Here is a 14,927-nt window from a genome sequence, read left to right as displayed (position 1 = left end):
AGATGGGGACACCGTCTGCTCGAAGCGCACTTAAAGTGCTGGACGCCTTAAGCCCAGTGCTTGAATCCCTCAACTAGAAAGATGGCTACCCATACCCCATCCTTCCGAAAAGAAGTCAAGGCAGCGTCCGTCATGCAGTGGAACGCCAGAGGGCTAAAATCACGAATTTCAGATTTCCGTCAGTATGTGTACACCAATGTGTTTCCACTCATCGTCATTTGTGAGCCCAACTTGTCGAAACCAATCAGACTGTCAGGGTACGAATGTTTCATGCCATCAACAAATAGTGCATGCAGCAAAATCATCATTTTTGTTCGTCGGGAACTGACCTATGTTTTGCAACCGATTGCGCCCCACGACGACAATCAGTATATATGCGTCACAGTTAAAAAGAACAAACTCTTGTTTACTCTCATAGGCGTGTATATATCGCCTTCCAACAATTTCGACACTAAAAGATTAGCGGATATCTTGAGTGTTTGCCCCGCTCCATGGGTCATCATAGGAGATTTCAATGCACACCATCCAGCATGGGGAAGTACAAAGACAAATGCAAGAGGACGAAGATTATCAAGCATCGCCTACAACTATGGCCTTACTCTCTTGAACGATGGTAGCCCCACCTTTCTTCGAGGCGTGACATACGGCAGCTGCCTCGACCTTGCTTTTGTCTCCAACTCTCTCGCCAGATATGTGAAGTGGTTTCCAGATATTGAGACCCATGGGAGTGATCACATTCCCACCTATCTGAACATCAAAGGCTTGATGTCTAGATCTGGCCCACGGAATACCATTCGGACGATTCAATGGGCCAACTTCAAATCTGATATGGAAGATGCCTGCAGCGAGGGCCTGCCCTCTGGGTTAGAACAAACAATTAAAAATACGATGCGGAACGCCACTCGCATACTGACGATCTCTCACACGCGAAACGACTTCGACATAGAATTAGAGCGACTTCGCGCACTTCGTCGCCGGGCGGAACGTCGATATCGGCGTACAAGATCAATCCATGACCTTAGGGCAGCCAGGAGGATACAAAAGAAGATTCAGCGTCGAATGAATAGATTAGCGTCGGAACGTTGGGCAACGTTTTGCCAAACACTCGACCCCCGCAAGCCGCTGTCTCACATTTGGAAAACGGTGCAAGGTCTGCGTTGCCTTCCGGAACAGCGTTTTCCATTCAAGGCACTCGCGCTTTTCCAAGGGCGGCAAGACATCGATGTCGCAGAAGACTTTTGTGTGCGAATGGCAGACCAAGCGACACGCCCAGATCCTCCAGCCCGAGATGATGTCCCCCATTCCCGAGATTGCCGCATGGACCTTCCTTTTACAATGGAGGAGCTCGAGGCGGCACTAGCTCTCTGCAGGCGCTCATCATCTCCGGGTCCAGATGGTATATCATACCGAGCCTTGTGCTATCTCGGAGAATCCGCACGGACAGCACTATTGAGTCTCTACAACACCTCATGGCAGGAGGGAAATGTTCCTGACGAATGGAAAGTGAGCCGCCTGGTGCCAATATTGAAGCAGGGCAAATCCCCACTAGAGCTCAGCTCTTACCGCCCGATAGCGTTGGCCAGCTGTGTAGGAAAGATAATGGAACGGATGATCCTTGGCCGCCTGGAATGGTACCTTGAACACTACAAGATTTATCCGAGTTCCATGGCTGGTTTCCGACATGACCGCTCTTCCATCGACAATGTAGTTGATCTCGTTTCATATGTCCAGCACGAAAGGTCCCGTAAACGTTTATCTGCAGCTTTATTCTTAGATGTGAAAGGGGCATACGATAACGTATTGCATGAGGCTATTCTCGACGCTCTTGTGACGGTTGGCCTAGGTGGCCGAGTATTTTTATGGATTGCAAGTTACCTATCTGCAGGATCATTCTATGTATTAACTGACGATGGCCCAACTACGCGACGCTATACCAGCAAGGGCGTTCCTCAAGGCGGTGCTCTCAGCCCGACGCTATTCAACCTCGCTCTTATTGGGCTTGCTGAACACTTGCCAACTACCACCAAAATTTCAGTATACGCAGACGACATCTGTCTCTGGACTTCGGCAGTCACACGTCCTCAGATACGTGCACGGCTTCAGAGAGCGGCTACTTTGACAGCGAGCTACTTGTGTGAACAAGGTCTCAGCATATCGCCAGAAAAATGCGCCCTAGTGGCGTTTACTCGCAAACCAATGACGCCTTATGTCATCTCAACCAACGGGCGGACCATTTCCTATGTCAGAACCTACAGATTTCTAGGCGTAATTATCGACCGAGACCTCTGTTGGAGCCCGCACGTGGCTTACATAAAACGACGCCTAACAGCAACCTCCCAGTTGTTTAAATACCTGACAGGAAAGACGTGGGGGATGTCAGTAGACGCAATGCTGAGACTCTACAGAGCTCTCTTTCTCGGTTTTTTAAGATACAGTCTACCTGTACTGAACAACACCTGCAAGACAAATATTCGTGTTCTGCAAGCAGCGCAAGCTCAAGCACTCAGAGTTTGTCTTGGTTTGCCGAGATGCACGTCAACTGAGGCAACTATTGCGATTGCTCGGGACCATCCAATGCAGACTCACATCACGGTGGAAACCCTGAGAACGCATATCAGACATTTGGCACGGGCCCCCTATCACCACCTTGCAACACTACCTTCAGACAGGCACCAAGCATCATTCTCAAAAACTATTGTCAAGTACAACGACAAACTTCCCTCGGGCTTCACCGCTGCATCTAAACCATCGATGCCCCCTTGGTGCCTTGTCAGCCCCACAGTCCATCTCAACGTGCCAGGAATCGGGAAAAAGTCTGAGCTGTCGTCGCCTATGCTGAAACAACTGTCTCTGCTTCTTCTGCACGAGAGGTACGCAGACAGTGCACATATTTATACTGACGGTTCCACAAACATCCAGTGTTCGTCCGGTGCTGCAGTCGTCCCAGAAAGAGGTATTACCATCAGCTTTAGGACTGACCACCCAACGACATCTACATCTGCGGAACTAGCTGCTCTTCGAGCTGCACTTTGTTTTGTCAATCGGGAACCACCTCGACAATGGTCAATTTTCAGCGACTCAAAGGCAGCCCTACAATCTGTACTATCAGCTCTGCGTCGCGGGCCATCTGAACAGCTCGTATTCGATATTAGATGTCTACTTCATACATCACATGAGAAAGGACATCGCGTGACGTTTCAGTGGCTGCCAAGTCACTGCGGCGTCATCGGAAATGAAGACGCCGATAAAGCCGCTCGGACAGCTCTTGAAGACACACAGGAAGAGGCCATACCACTTTCACGTTCCGACGCAGCCAGCAGACTTCAAGTGCTTGCACAGGAGATCACGCTCTCTCTATGGTGCACACCAAGCAGCCAGACCAACCGCAGCGATCATCAACACGACCTGCCCTCCTTGATGCATCTCTGTATGCCAACCGGACTCCGCCGAAGTGAGGCCACCCTGCTTTATCGCTTATGGCTAGGGGTGGCCTTCACGAAATCTTACTCGTTTCGCATTGGAATGGCCGACAACGCTCTCTGCAATGCCTGTCTTTGCGAGGAGACGCTGGAACACATTCTGTGCGACTGTCCTGAATATAATGTTCAGAGACAGTCAATGGCGTCCGTTCTAGCGCACCTTGACAGTAGACCATTGTCAGTTGCAACCATTTTCACATATCGCCGACTGAAGACATCGCAGCTGAAGGCGACGAAGGGACTACTTCGGTTTATGAAGGATACGGGCTTGGACAAGCGACTGTGACAGTGATGTCACGTACCACACAAGAGTGACAGACTGTAACCAACGATGTGTGTGCCGTGTTATGTGCCCTCTATCTCTTCTCCCCATCTTTCATCCCCCCATCCCCCTCCCATGTGTAGGGTAGCAAACCGGTTAGGCAAAACTGGTTAACCTCCCTGCCTTCCTTCTCCACTTTTTCCTTCCTTCCTTCCTTTCTCGGAGACTGCAATACGTTCTCTCGGAGATGGGTTTAGGTAAGAGACTCTTTAACATGATCAAGGACTTTCTTAGAAAAAGAACTGCACAACTCATGCTGGGTGAGCCTAAATCAGAAGCTAAGAATTTGAGAAATAGGGGCACTTCACAAGGGGCTGTGCTCTCACCCATGCTTTTCAATTTAGCAATGTCCAAGGTTGCAAGAAATCTGGAGAAAATTGAGGCTATACATTATGTGATATATGCCGACTACCTAACCCTATGGAGTGCCAAGGGTAATGTAGGACAGACAGAGACCAGATTACAGGAAAGTTTATATGTTGTAGAGAACACACTGAAAGACATGGGGTTGAAATTCTCGGCAGCCAAATCAGAACTCTTAGTCATTAAACATCCCAGAAAAGGTCGTAAACCAAGAGGTTACATTCCGGAAGATGAGCCAAGAGTGTGCTTATACACTCATGAAGTATCCGCAATCAGGCTAGTTGAAAAAAATCAAGGTTCTTGGGTATCACATAGACGGAAACAATGCTAACTATAGAACAATACAACATATCTCGAATAAAACAGATGAAGTCAGTAGGTTAGTAAGGAGAATTACCAATAGACACAGAGGCTTAGGGGAAGACAGCGCTTTGAGGCTAATACACGCCTTTGCTCTCTGTCATTTCACCTATGTGGCTGGATTATTCAAATGGAAGCAGACAGAACTTAACAAACTTCATGTGATGCTCAGGAAGCTCGTTAAAGTAGCCCTAGGGATACCCAGTAACGCTGCAACCGACAAACTCACGAGTCTAGGGGTGCACAACATAATGGAAGAAATCGCGGAGGCCGAACAGCTAGCGCAACACGAAAGATTGACAAAGTCACGAGCTGGCAGGAACATATTACAGGCAATAGGTGTGACCCGCCGTGGTTGCTCAGTGGCTATGGTGTTGGGCTGCTGAGCACGAGGTCGCGGGATCGAATCCCGGCCACGGCGGCCGCATTTCGATGGGGGCGAAATGCGAAAACACCCGTGTGCTTAGATTTAGGTGCACGTTAAAGAACCCCAGGTGGTCAAAATTTCCGGAGCCCTCCACTATGGCGTGCCTCATAATCAGAAAGTGGTTTTGGCACGTAAAACCCCAAATATTATTATTATTATTAGGCAATAGGTGTAGAACTGAATACATCAAGGAGCCCAATAGAGGCTGAAGTAGAATTAAGGACTGAAGTTAGGAACAAGATCAGAACCAACCCTCTCCCCAGAAACATGCATCCAATGTCGAAAGGAGAAAGGCAAGAGCTAAAGCACTCTTGCAGGAAATAGAGCCGCAGAACCAACTGGCAGCTATAGCTGATGCTGCCTGGGTGAAAGGTAAAGAAGCATATACGGCCATTGTATCGAATTATTAAGGGAAGGTGCAAGACGCTCCCACTATTTTCACCAAGGACCCCATGGTGGCGGAACAAGCGGCAATTGCTCTAGCCATCAGGAGTCATAGGTGGGCCTGCATTTACAGTGATTCGAAATCCGCTGTAAAGTGTGTTGATAAAGGCTACGTAGCTGTAATTGCAGCTAAACGTTTCGAAAACATTGGGATTAGGAGAATTGAAATTCGATGGTTTCCTGCGCATATGGGGAAAGTCGACGAGACGGGTAAATCTCAATGAGGTTGCTTATGACTTGGCACGAGGACTTGCTAACCATGACAGTCACAACGGAGCCGTTCACCATCGAGCCAGGGAATCTAGAAATCATTTAATAACATGCGATGACGTTACCAAACATTACTATTTAGGACGCAGACAATTCCCATTGCCACATTCAAAACTGAACAGGACTCGGGCAGTCTCACTGCGCTTATTGCAAACGGGTACATATCCCACACCGTACACCATTAATAAAATATATTCAGAGAGGGAGATTAAGATGGACTGCAACGAATGTAATGGCATCATTGGAATCAGACATATGCTGGCGGGGTGTCCCGCGACTCTCCCCAACCTCGTTTAAGATTGGACACAGCGGGAGAAAAGGATTCAAAGCCCACTGTTTCAGGACCAACTGAGGGCAGTCCAGAGGGCCCATGATGTCGCTAAAAGGCTTGGCCTGACAATGCCAACGTGGGAGCGGCCCGCCTTGGCTTAAGAAATTGAGCCTCCGGACCTCATTACAGTAAAAGTTTTCACACACACACAAGCACTCCTCACGTGATATCTTGCCGCCGCCTCCGGCTGACTGCCACCTCCCTCTGATTTAGACCCTTTCTTAATATTTACAATATTTGAAACCAATTGTCAATACCTGAGTCTGCTTTTAGAGGGCTTCAACTACAATCACGGAAAGGGCCATTTTGACGTCTGAATTTGATGGATAATGCTCTAGGTCTATATAATTTTTAAATTAATTTCAACTTTTTGCAATCATGGCCAGTGATACTTCATTTGTTGGTTGTGCCTTCGGCAAACTATTCCCATGCCTGAAGTTCTTTTTCACCAATGACTTGCCTGCCATATATCTAGCATTATTGCGCTGTTTCACCTTGATCAAACGTTTATTCTCTAAATCACTTGTTATAGCCTTTTCGTGGTTTGTTCAGCACGCTCTAATTAGTGCCAGTTTGATCATTTGTGATGACTCCTGCCAAGTGTTCCACGTGATTGTGACTTCCTCAGTGAGTTTTAAAATGTAACCTGTGCATTGTGCGAGAAATTCATCCTTTTCATACTTTTGGTTCTCTTGCAGTAACTACTTCAAATTTAGCTGTTTGTGTTTGAGTTCGCAAAATGTTTTATCCAGAATTTAATACAGGGCGTGATTAATGTGGCACATTGGGCGTGTTGCTACTTATATGAATATGCGGCAGCGCTAAAAAGACACGGGCGGAGACAGGACGACAAGGACGAGCGGTGAACTTCCAGCATGAATTGTGAAGGGTTCATCAAAATACACATGCTGTTTGAGTCGGGGGTTATCTGCACGTGCGTAGATATGCCTACTTTTTGTCTGCAAGGGTGATGGGGGCCAAGCTGATACTTCCCTCCCCAAGTCTATAGATTCATTCAGATTCTGAGATTTCCCGTGTCAGACGCGTTTTACTCCTCTTGATAATGGAAGTGTTTTCAAGGTTGGGCCGTTGGGCGAACAGTCCTTGCAAGACAGACAATGCCCATAAACACTCAAATTTTTTTCCTTCTCGCGCATTTTTACGTTGTTTGCGTGCTTCCTTAACCGATCGTTAACACATCTCCCAGTTTGGCCAACGTACTTTTTTCCGCACCTGAAAGGAATTTCATAGACCGCACCTCCTGCGTATTCAACAAAAGACCGCCTGTGCTTTGTGCAGGCGGTCTATGAAACATAGCACAGGCGGTCTTCAGTTAATTCGCATAGACCGCAAGCGTTGTCGATATCGAATGGTAGTGGTTTAGCCAGAAAAGTCCGTGCTCCATTACTTCTTGTGTTTTGTGTCAAGTAAGGCCACTAGGATGAAATTTTTTACCATTTGGCTACAATTTGAGGTTTGATGGCGGACTGTTGGCAATGTGATATATTCATAAACTATTCGAAAATATTCTTACTTACGAATTGTGGCTACATCATTTGAAGACTGAATGAAATAGGGCAATATTCGATTCGTTATTCGAAAGTTTTGAATATCCGCGCACGCCTAGCAAATAGTGCTTAAGAAGCAAAAGCCTTGATGGATTCGGTCTTATGGGGATGAATGAACAAAGGCACACCGAAGATACAATGGGACACCGAAATTCCAATGACAGCCTAATGTTTTTGCGTTTTGCAGAGGTATATTTTCCGCGAAAACATAATTTAGTATTTATTTATTATTTCAAGGTACTTTACAGGCCCCATGAGCAGCACTGAGTAAGGGGGGAATGAAAGTAAGAAATTTGTACACAATAATACTGCAAAGATGAGTAGAAATAATCGCTGCAAAATACTGCTACAAATGCAGAGCTGCGGTAGTAAACAATCATCGGATAAATATTATCACGAACATTGCTCGCACACTGTTGACTACAGACGCCGTGAAGTGAAGTATTTATTCGTACAGCAACATAAACAAAACAGACAGCAACGATTCAGTGGCTTCGCCTTATAAAGGGAGCATGGGTGCAGCCGAGGCATGCGATTGGCTAACGATACAATAGCACATGTGAACAATGACCGCGTGCATCAGATATGCGGCGCACAGTGACAAGAGAATACGCGTGATAAACGTTGCACAGATACAACACTTCCCCTCCAACAAGATCAGAATCTGTCATACGTCAGACGATCCGGCTTCCGCTTATCACGAGCGCTGCGCCTGGGTAGCACAGGTGAACCGGCATCGTTCTTTTCTGACGTTGATGCACTTTGGGTTCCACGTGAGAGTGGGCCACCATCACTCCGATCCAACACTGGCCGGTTTGAGGCGGGTGCAAGGACACTTTCACTTTCAAGCAGTTCACTTGCATGTGGCAAAGGTACATCATTTTCTTTCACAACACTACCAGGCTTTACACAAGAATGTCGCAAATGGTCCGCGTGCACAAACCGCGTCTGTCCATCCACAACCACAAGGTATGTCATTGCCGATTTCACATCCACAATTATGCCTGGACGCCATCTCACCTGTTCCCCACGTACTGAACGCACAAACACTCTATCCCCAACAGAAAATACTCTGGGTGAACTCCTCGTGTTTGCACTACGTACATTACTCTCAGATTTGGCATTTATTGCATCCTGCAGATCTGGTTTCAATAACGACAACCTTGTGCGCAACTTCCTCCTCACAAAGAGTTCAGCTGGTGTTTGGCCGGTGAATGTATGCGGAGTTGTTCTATAAGCGAACAGAAAATTATCAATTCTGTGCTGCAGTGACCTGGAACTTTTATTCCTCTGGTCTTCCAGCGGATAAATATTATCGGATAAATATTATCACGAACATTGCTCGCACACTGTTGACCACAGACGCCGTGAAGTGCCCTTGCTTCAACAGCGACTGCTTTACTGTTTGAACCGCACGTTCGGCCGAACCGTTGGACTGAGGATGATATGGCGGAGTAAGCGTGTGCTTAACCCCGTTTGACAATAGGAAGTCCTCAAGCTCTTTTGCACGAAACTGCAGCCCGTTATCAGTGACTACCTCTTTCGGTAGGCCGTGACTTGCGAACAACGAGCGCACTGTTTCGATCGTGCATTGCGCGGTCGTTGACATCATGACTCTTATTTCCAACCATTTGGAATAGGAATCTATAGCTAAAAGGAACATCTCTTTCTTTTTCAGCAAAGTCTAGATGTATCCTCTCCCAACTGTTTGTGCACCACTTCCAAGATGAAAGCGGCGCTAGTGGCACCACAGATATTGTGCTTTGACAAATTTCACACTGCTTTGCAGTTTGTTCCAAGCACTTGTCTATCTTTGGCCACCAAACCATTGACCTTGCAAGAGCTTTCATCTTTGTAATGCCGATGTGTTGCTCATGCAACAAACACATAACTTCACTTTGAAGCAAATGTGGTATCACGACTCTGTTCCACACCACACAACCACAATCCACTGAAAGTTCAAATCGTCTCACGAAGAAAGGCTGATAATGAGCGTCCACAGCACGCGGCCATCCGTGCCATACCATTTCACGAACAGCACTGAGAACTGGATCTTTCACAGTTTCACGCTCGATATCTTTCGCAGTTATGGGGAGTTTATTGACAGGCGAAAAATAAAAGATTTCTTCTGCCTCGTCACCGGCTTCCGGCAGTGGAAGGTGTGACAATCCATCTGCATTGGCTATCTTTGTTCCTGGTCTGTGCAAAATACGGAAGCTGTAGTTAGCAAAAAAAATTCCCCAGCGGTGCACACGAGCTGCAGCTACTGCATTTGTGTGGTGCTTAGCCTCAAATATGACTGTTAGCGACTGGTGATCAGTGATTACACTGAAAGTACGCCCGTACAGATATTTATGAAATTTCTTCACTCCAAAAACAACTGCAAGCGCTTCTTTTTCCACTTGCGCGTAGTTACGCTCAGCAGGCGTCATCTTCCGCGATGCAAACGCGATCGGTCGCTCTACGCCTTCAACCACGTGCGACAGCACTGCGCCTAAGCCGTAAGCAGAAGCGTCACATGTCAGCTGTATTTCCTTCGTTACATCATACAGTTCCAAGACCATGTCTTCGCTGATCAAATTCTCACAGCGACTGAAACATGCGTCACACTGGCTCGACCATTTCCATGTGCTGCCCTTGCGCAACAGTTGGTGGAGAGGTTCTAGCACATTTGCTAGGTCAGGCAAAAATTTAGCGTAGTAGTTTACTAGGCCCAAAAATGCCTTTAGCTGAGTCACATTACTTGGTTTTGGCGCTTCTCGAATCGCCTTTACTTTTTCCGCTGCGGGGTGTACGTCATGCTTGTCTAGCTCGTGCCCCAAGTAACAAACATTTTCTTGGAAAAATTTGCATTTCCCTGCGTTTACACGAATGCCGTGCTTACTAAGCGCTTGTAGCACTTGCTGGGAACGGTAATAGCACTCTGTCAGGTTTTTACCTGCTATTAACACATCGTCCAGGTAACAGGCTGTCCCAGGTATGTTTTGTAAAACCTGGTCCGTCACGGCCTGAAACATTGCGGGTGCGCTTGCCACTCCGTACGGCAATCGCCGGAACCTCAAAAGTCCCATGTGCTTATTCACCGTGAGCACTTGCTGTGCCTGCTCATCCAGCTCAAGCTGTAGGTAAGCCTTCGACAAATCTAGTAAGGTGAACACGGTCCCTCCAACCAGTGACGCGAATATGTCCTCTGGCAGAGGCAGTGGATAGTGGTCAAGTTCAATACCCCGATTGACCGTGACTCTGTAATCCCCACATATCCTAATTTCTTTTCCTGTTTTCTTTGGCACGATAACTAGCGGTATAGCCCAATCACTGTGCCTGACTGTACACCACACCAGCTTTCTCAAGGTCACGCAATTCATTCTCCACTTGTTCCCGCAAAGCATATGGTACTGGTCTCGCCTTACAAAAAGTTGGATGCACATCGGTTTTCATTCGTATACTACCAGTGAATCCTTTGATAGAACCATAGCCTGGCTCAAACATCACCGTACAACTGTTTCAACTTTTCAGCTTCCGCTGCTACCATCTGCCTGCCCTCCTGTACGTTATCCACGTCATGTTTCAACTGCTGAACAGCATTTTGCAGGTCAACTTTTGGTGTAGTCATCCAATCGCGACCTAAAAGCGCGGCATGCGGGCTTCCTTTTCTTGCTTTGCAACTATCAGAGGCAGATTGTAGCTTCGGTTCTGATAAGATACATTGACGTTTGCTACGCCTCTCACTTTGAGTGCAGTGCCATTATACACTCCTAGACGCACGTCGTCTTTGGAACATGGGTAGTTTGGAAAATTTTCACCAAAGTGTCTTTCAGACATTATGGTCACAGCTGCTCCCGTGTCTAGTTCCATCGGAATCTCCTTGCCGTTTACTTTTACTTTAAGCACAATAGGCGGAGAGCTATGAACTTGGTTAGTCGTACTAACAGTAAGCAAGTCTGTTGACAGCAAGGTCTCCTCAACTTTCTGCACGACCTTTGTTTTGCACATTTTCGCTACATGCCCTGGCTTCGAGCATTTGAAGCAGGTACTTTTGAGAAAAGGACAACTCACTGGCGCGTGCAGTCCGCCGCATCTATGACAGGCGCGAACAATGCCTTTCCCACGTTGCTTCCTTGGACTGTTTTGGGGGGCACGCTGCTCGTTGCTAGCGGTCTTCGTCGCGTGTCACCTGCCTTGCGTGGTGGGCTCCCGATGCCAGTAAACGTCCGCAGCACTGGCGGTTGACCCCTGCGGTAGCATTTCTCGGGTGTCTTTCTGGGCCGTTTCCAAGGCGGTGGCAATGTTGCATACTCGCTCCCAGGTGACTTCGTCGTCTGACAAGGCAAGAAGACGGCATCGAATTGAATCCGTCCTGATTCTAGCAATCAGTCGATCACGGAGTGCTTCTTCCAAAAAGCTTCCAAACGAGCACGTTGCAGCCAGTCTTTTCAGCTCGACGATGAACTGTTTTAGGCTTTCGTCCGGCTCTTGCTTTCGCTGGTAAAAGTGATACCGTTCGGTAACCACTGACCGTTTTGGAGCATAGTGCTTTCGGAGAGCAAGTCAAGTATTTATTCGGACAGCAACATGAACAAAACAGCAACGATTCAGTGGCTTCGCCTTATAAAGGGAGCATGGGTGCAGCCGAGGCATGCGATTGGCTAACGATACAATAGCACATGTGAACAATGACCGCGTGCATCAGATACGCGGCGCACAGTGACAAGAGAATACGCGTGATAAACGTTGCACCGATTCGACACACACATAATCAAACATCGTGCAAAAAAAATTTAGCTTTGAGCATGAAAAGCAGAAAAAAAATACTAAAAATACTAACAATACTGAGACAAACAGAAATTAAATTTAGGGATAGTGTACAAAACATCAGATATATTTTATTATGCACATTGCTAGCGCACATGATAAAAAAGTGCAGTTTAGGGCATGAAAGAGGAAAGAAAAACCTGCTTGACGTTACAGAGGTATACAGAACATGGCATAAAGTATGACACCTTTTTGTGACAGAAACTGCATGTCCAAGAGTTGCCTAAATTTATCTCAATTCCTTTGCTTGACAGTGCTCTCAGGAAGAGAATTCAACAAACGAATGGCTCATAGGAAAACTGAATGATTAAATGCATCCGTGTTTCCGCAGGTGCGGATGAAACCTAGCTCATCATTCAGTCATCGTGATATACAACTTGCACGTTCCAGCAGCAAAGACGATGACTTCATTTGACGAACATATTTATGGAACAACAACAGCAATGCCACGCCACGACGACTACTTAGGGCAGGAAGTGAAAGATCAAGTTTGATTCGAGTCATGCTTGACTGTCTATCGTAATTGTGGGACACGAATCGACTAGCTCGGTTATGGATGGCTTCTAACATGCAGATTCAATATTCGTGATGCAGAGACCATATCAGGGACGCGAACTCAAGCTGTGGACGGACTAAAGACAGGATCGTTAATTTGCGGATGTAAGACGGGGATTTACGTAGGTTGCGACGAACGTATCCTAATGTTTTTGAAGCATTGGCGCATATGGTTGTTATATGAGAGGCCCAGGAAAGATCATTGATGTAGATTAGAAATATGCACTGGCAAGTTGTTTGTGTCGTTTTCCTTTCTTTCTTTCTTTCTTTCTTTCTTTCTTTCTTTCTTTCTTTCTTTCTTTCTTTCTTTCTTTCTTTCTTTCTTTCTTTCCATTGCGATAATCAAACAATGGCGGGGGCTAAGATAAAAGCTGCAATAAGGTAGCTTGAAGTGCCCTTAGCCCCCCGTGTTACATGGTGGCCGTGAGTAGCGCAATCAACATTATACATACACATGATTCAAGGTGCAATGCAATAATTATGCAATAATTATGCAATGCAAGAGAGTTTTCAATAGTGCCACACCGAAATGTAACAATGGCAAGTAAAAACAATGCAGGCACAACACACCATCACGTTACATATACTTGGCAATACATAATAAAAAGTGAAAAAGATATTGTGCTAGATTAATATTACAATGATTAGGAGAAATAACAGGATGAGCGAAAATTATTTCTTTACAAACACTTAACTATGTATATGTGAATACAGGTGAAAAGGAAATGGTGCTCTGTAGTGAAGACGGTTGTTGTTATTTATTTTTTATTTATTTACAGAATACCTGCGTCGCCTCGAATGCATTATCGCAGGGGGGACAGTTCAGGCTTCAGTCTTTCACCCTTCGCCTGCTGCAGACCGGGTCCTATCCCAGCCTAGCCAGGGTCAGCAGGTACGCGGACTCGTTCGAGGCCGATTGTTCGGATTGCGGAGATCCCTTCTGCACTTTAGAACACATGCTCTGGCGGTGTCGCTCGTTACAGAACCAGGATCATCTCACCACGGAAGACGAGTGGCAGGAGGCGCTCAAGAGCTCCAACCTCGCCGCTCCAGCTACGGGCCATCCAGAGGGCCCGCGGCGCGGCGGTCGGGCACGGCCTGCCCGTCCCGACGTGGGAGCGGCCCGCAGCGGCTCCTCCCTCGTAAGGGGGTTTCGGAGTCGCTCCTCGGGACCTTGATGAAGTTCACTGCCTGCCTGCCTGTCAGATATTGAAACACATTCCTCCGGTAACAAATTCCAATCTGTCACAGTTTGTGGAAAAAAGGATTTGGCAAAACGCCCCGTTTTGCCAGATCCTTTTTTACAGCTGAATTCTCGCACCTTCTTTGAGTGGTCGAGTCGAGCGAAGACGTAAGTTGGCTCCGACAGGTACTTGCGGCTATCAGTGCCAGTTTGATATAGAAAATACGGTGAAAGAATTTCAGTTTTAAATTTTTTCTTCTGGTGATTAATGTTTTCCAGCCCAGCAATGCTTTTATTTCAGTGATACTTTCGAGAGGGTTGTAATCATTGGAGACGAAGCGTGCAGCCTGATTTTCAAGTTCTTCTATTACTTGCATCAAATATTCCTGATATGGGTCCCAAATCATAGAGGCACAACCGAGGATAGATCTGACATGAAAAAAATGAAGTGTTTCTTGAACTTCTTTGGACGCTGATCTGAAATTTCTACGAATAAAAAACATTTTACTTGCCTCTATACAGACTGCTGGATGTGTACGTTCCATTTAAATTTTGGTGTGAAGTAAACACCAAGGCACTTGCACTCTGAGAGAGTTTTTATTGTTTGTTCCAAGTTTTGTACTCTGTTTCAGGTTCGAATTTTTCATGGGGAAAACGGACGTGGTTACACTTTTTCATATTCAGATTTATTTGCCAGCGTAGACACCAATTTGCTATTTTATCAAGGTCCCTCTGCAGGATTGTTACATCTGATGGTGACTTTATTTCTCTGTAAAGGACACAATCATTTACAAATAATTTCAAGGGGAACTT

General features: G+C 46.5%; 1 long non-coding RNA gene across 1 annotated transcript in view; it reads left to right on the top strand.

Moving 5' to 3' along the window:
• Positions 1–14,629, top strand: part of LOC129380794 (uncharacterized) — a 31,912-nt gene extending 17,283 nt beyond the window's left edge. The window contains exons 2-3 of the long non-coding RNA XR_008608979.1: positions 13,711–13,823; positions 13,915–14,629. This is a non-coding gene — a long non-coding RNA (uncharacterized lncRNA). The remainder of the gene's footprint in view (positions 1–13,710; positions 13,824–13,914) is intronic.
• Positions 14,630–14,927: the final 298 nt, after the last annotated feature.

Source organism: Dermacentor andersoni, chromosome 1 (genome assembly GCF_023375885.2).
Source record: "Dermacentor andersoni chromosome 1, qqDerAnde1_hic_scaffold, whole genome shotgun sequence".
NCBI lineage: Eukaryota > Metazoa > Arthropoda > Arachnida > Ixodida > Ixodidae > Dermacentor > Dermacentor andersoni.
Note: the sequence above shows the minus strand (reverse complement) of the source record. Positions and strands in the feature narration are given on the sequence as shown.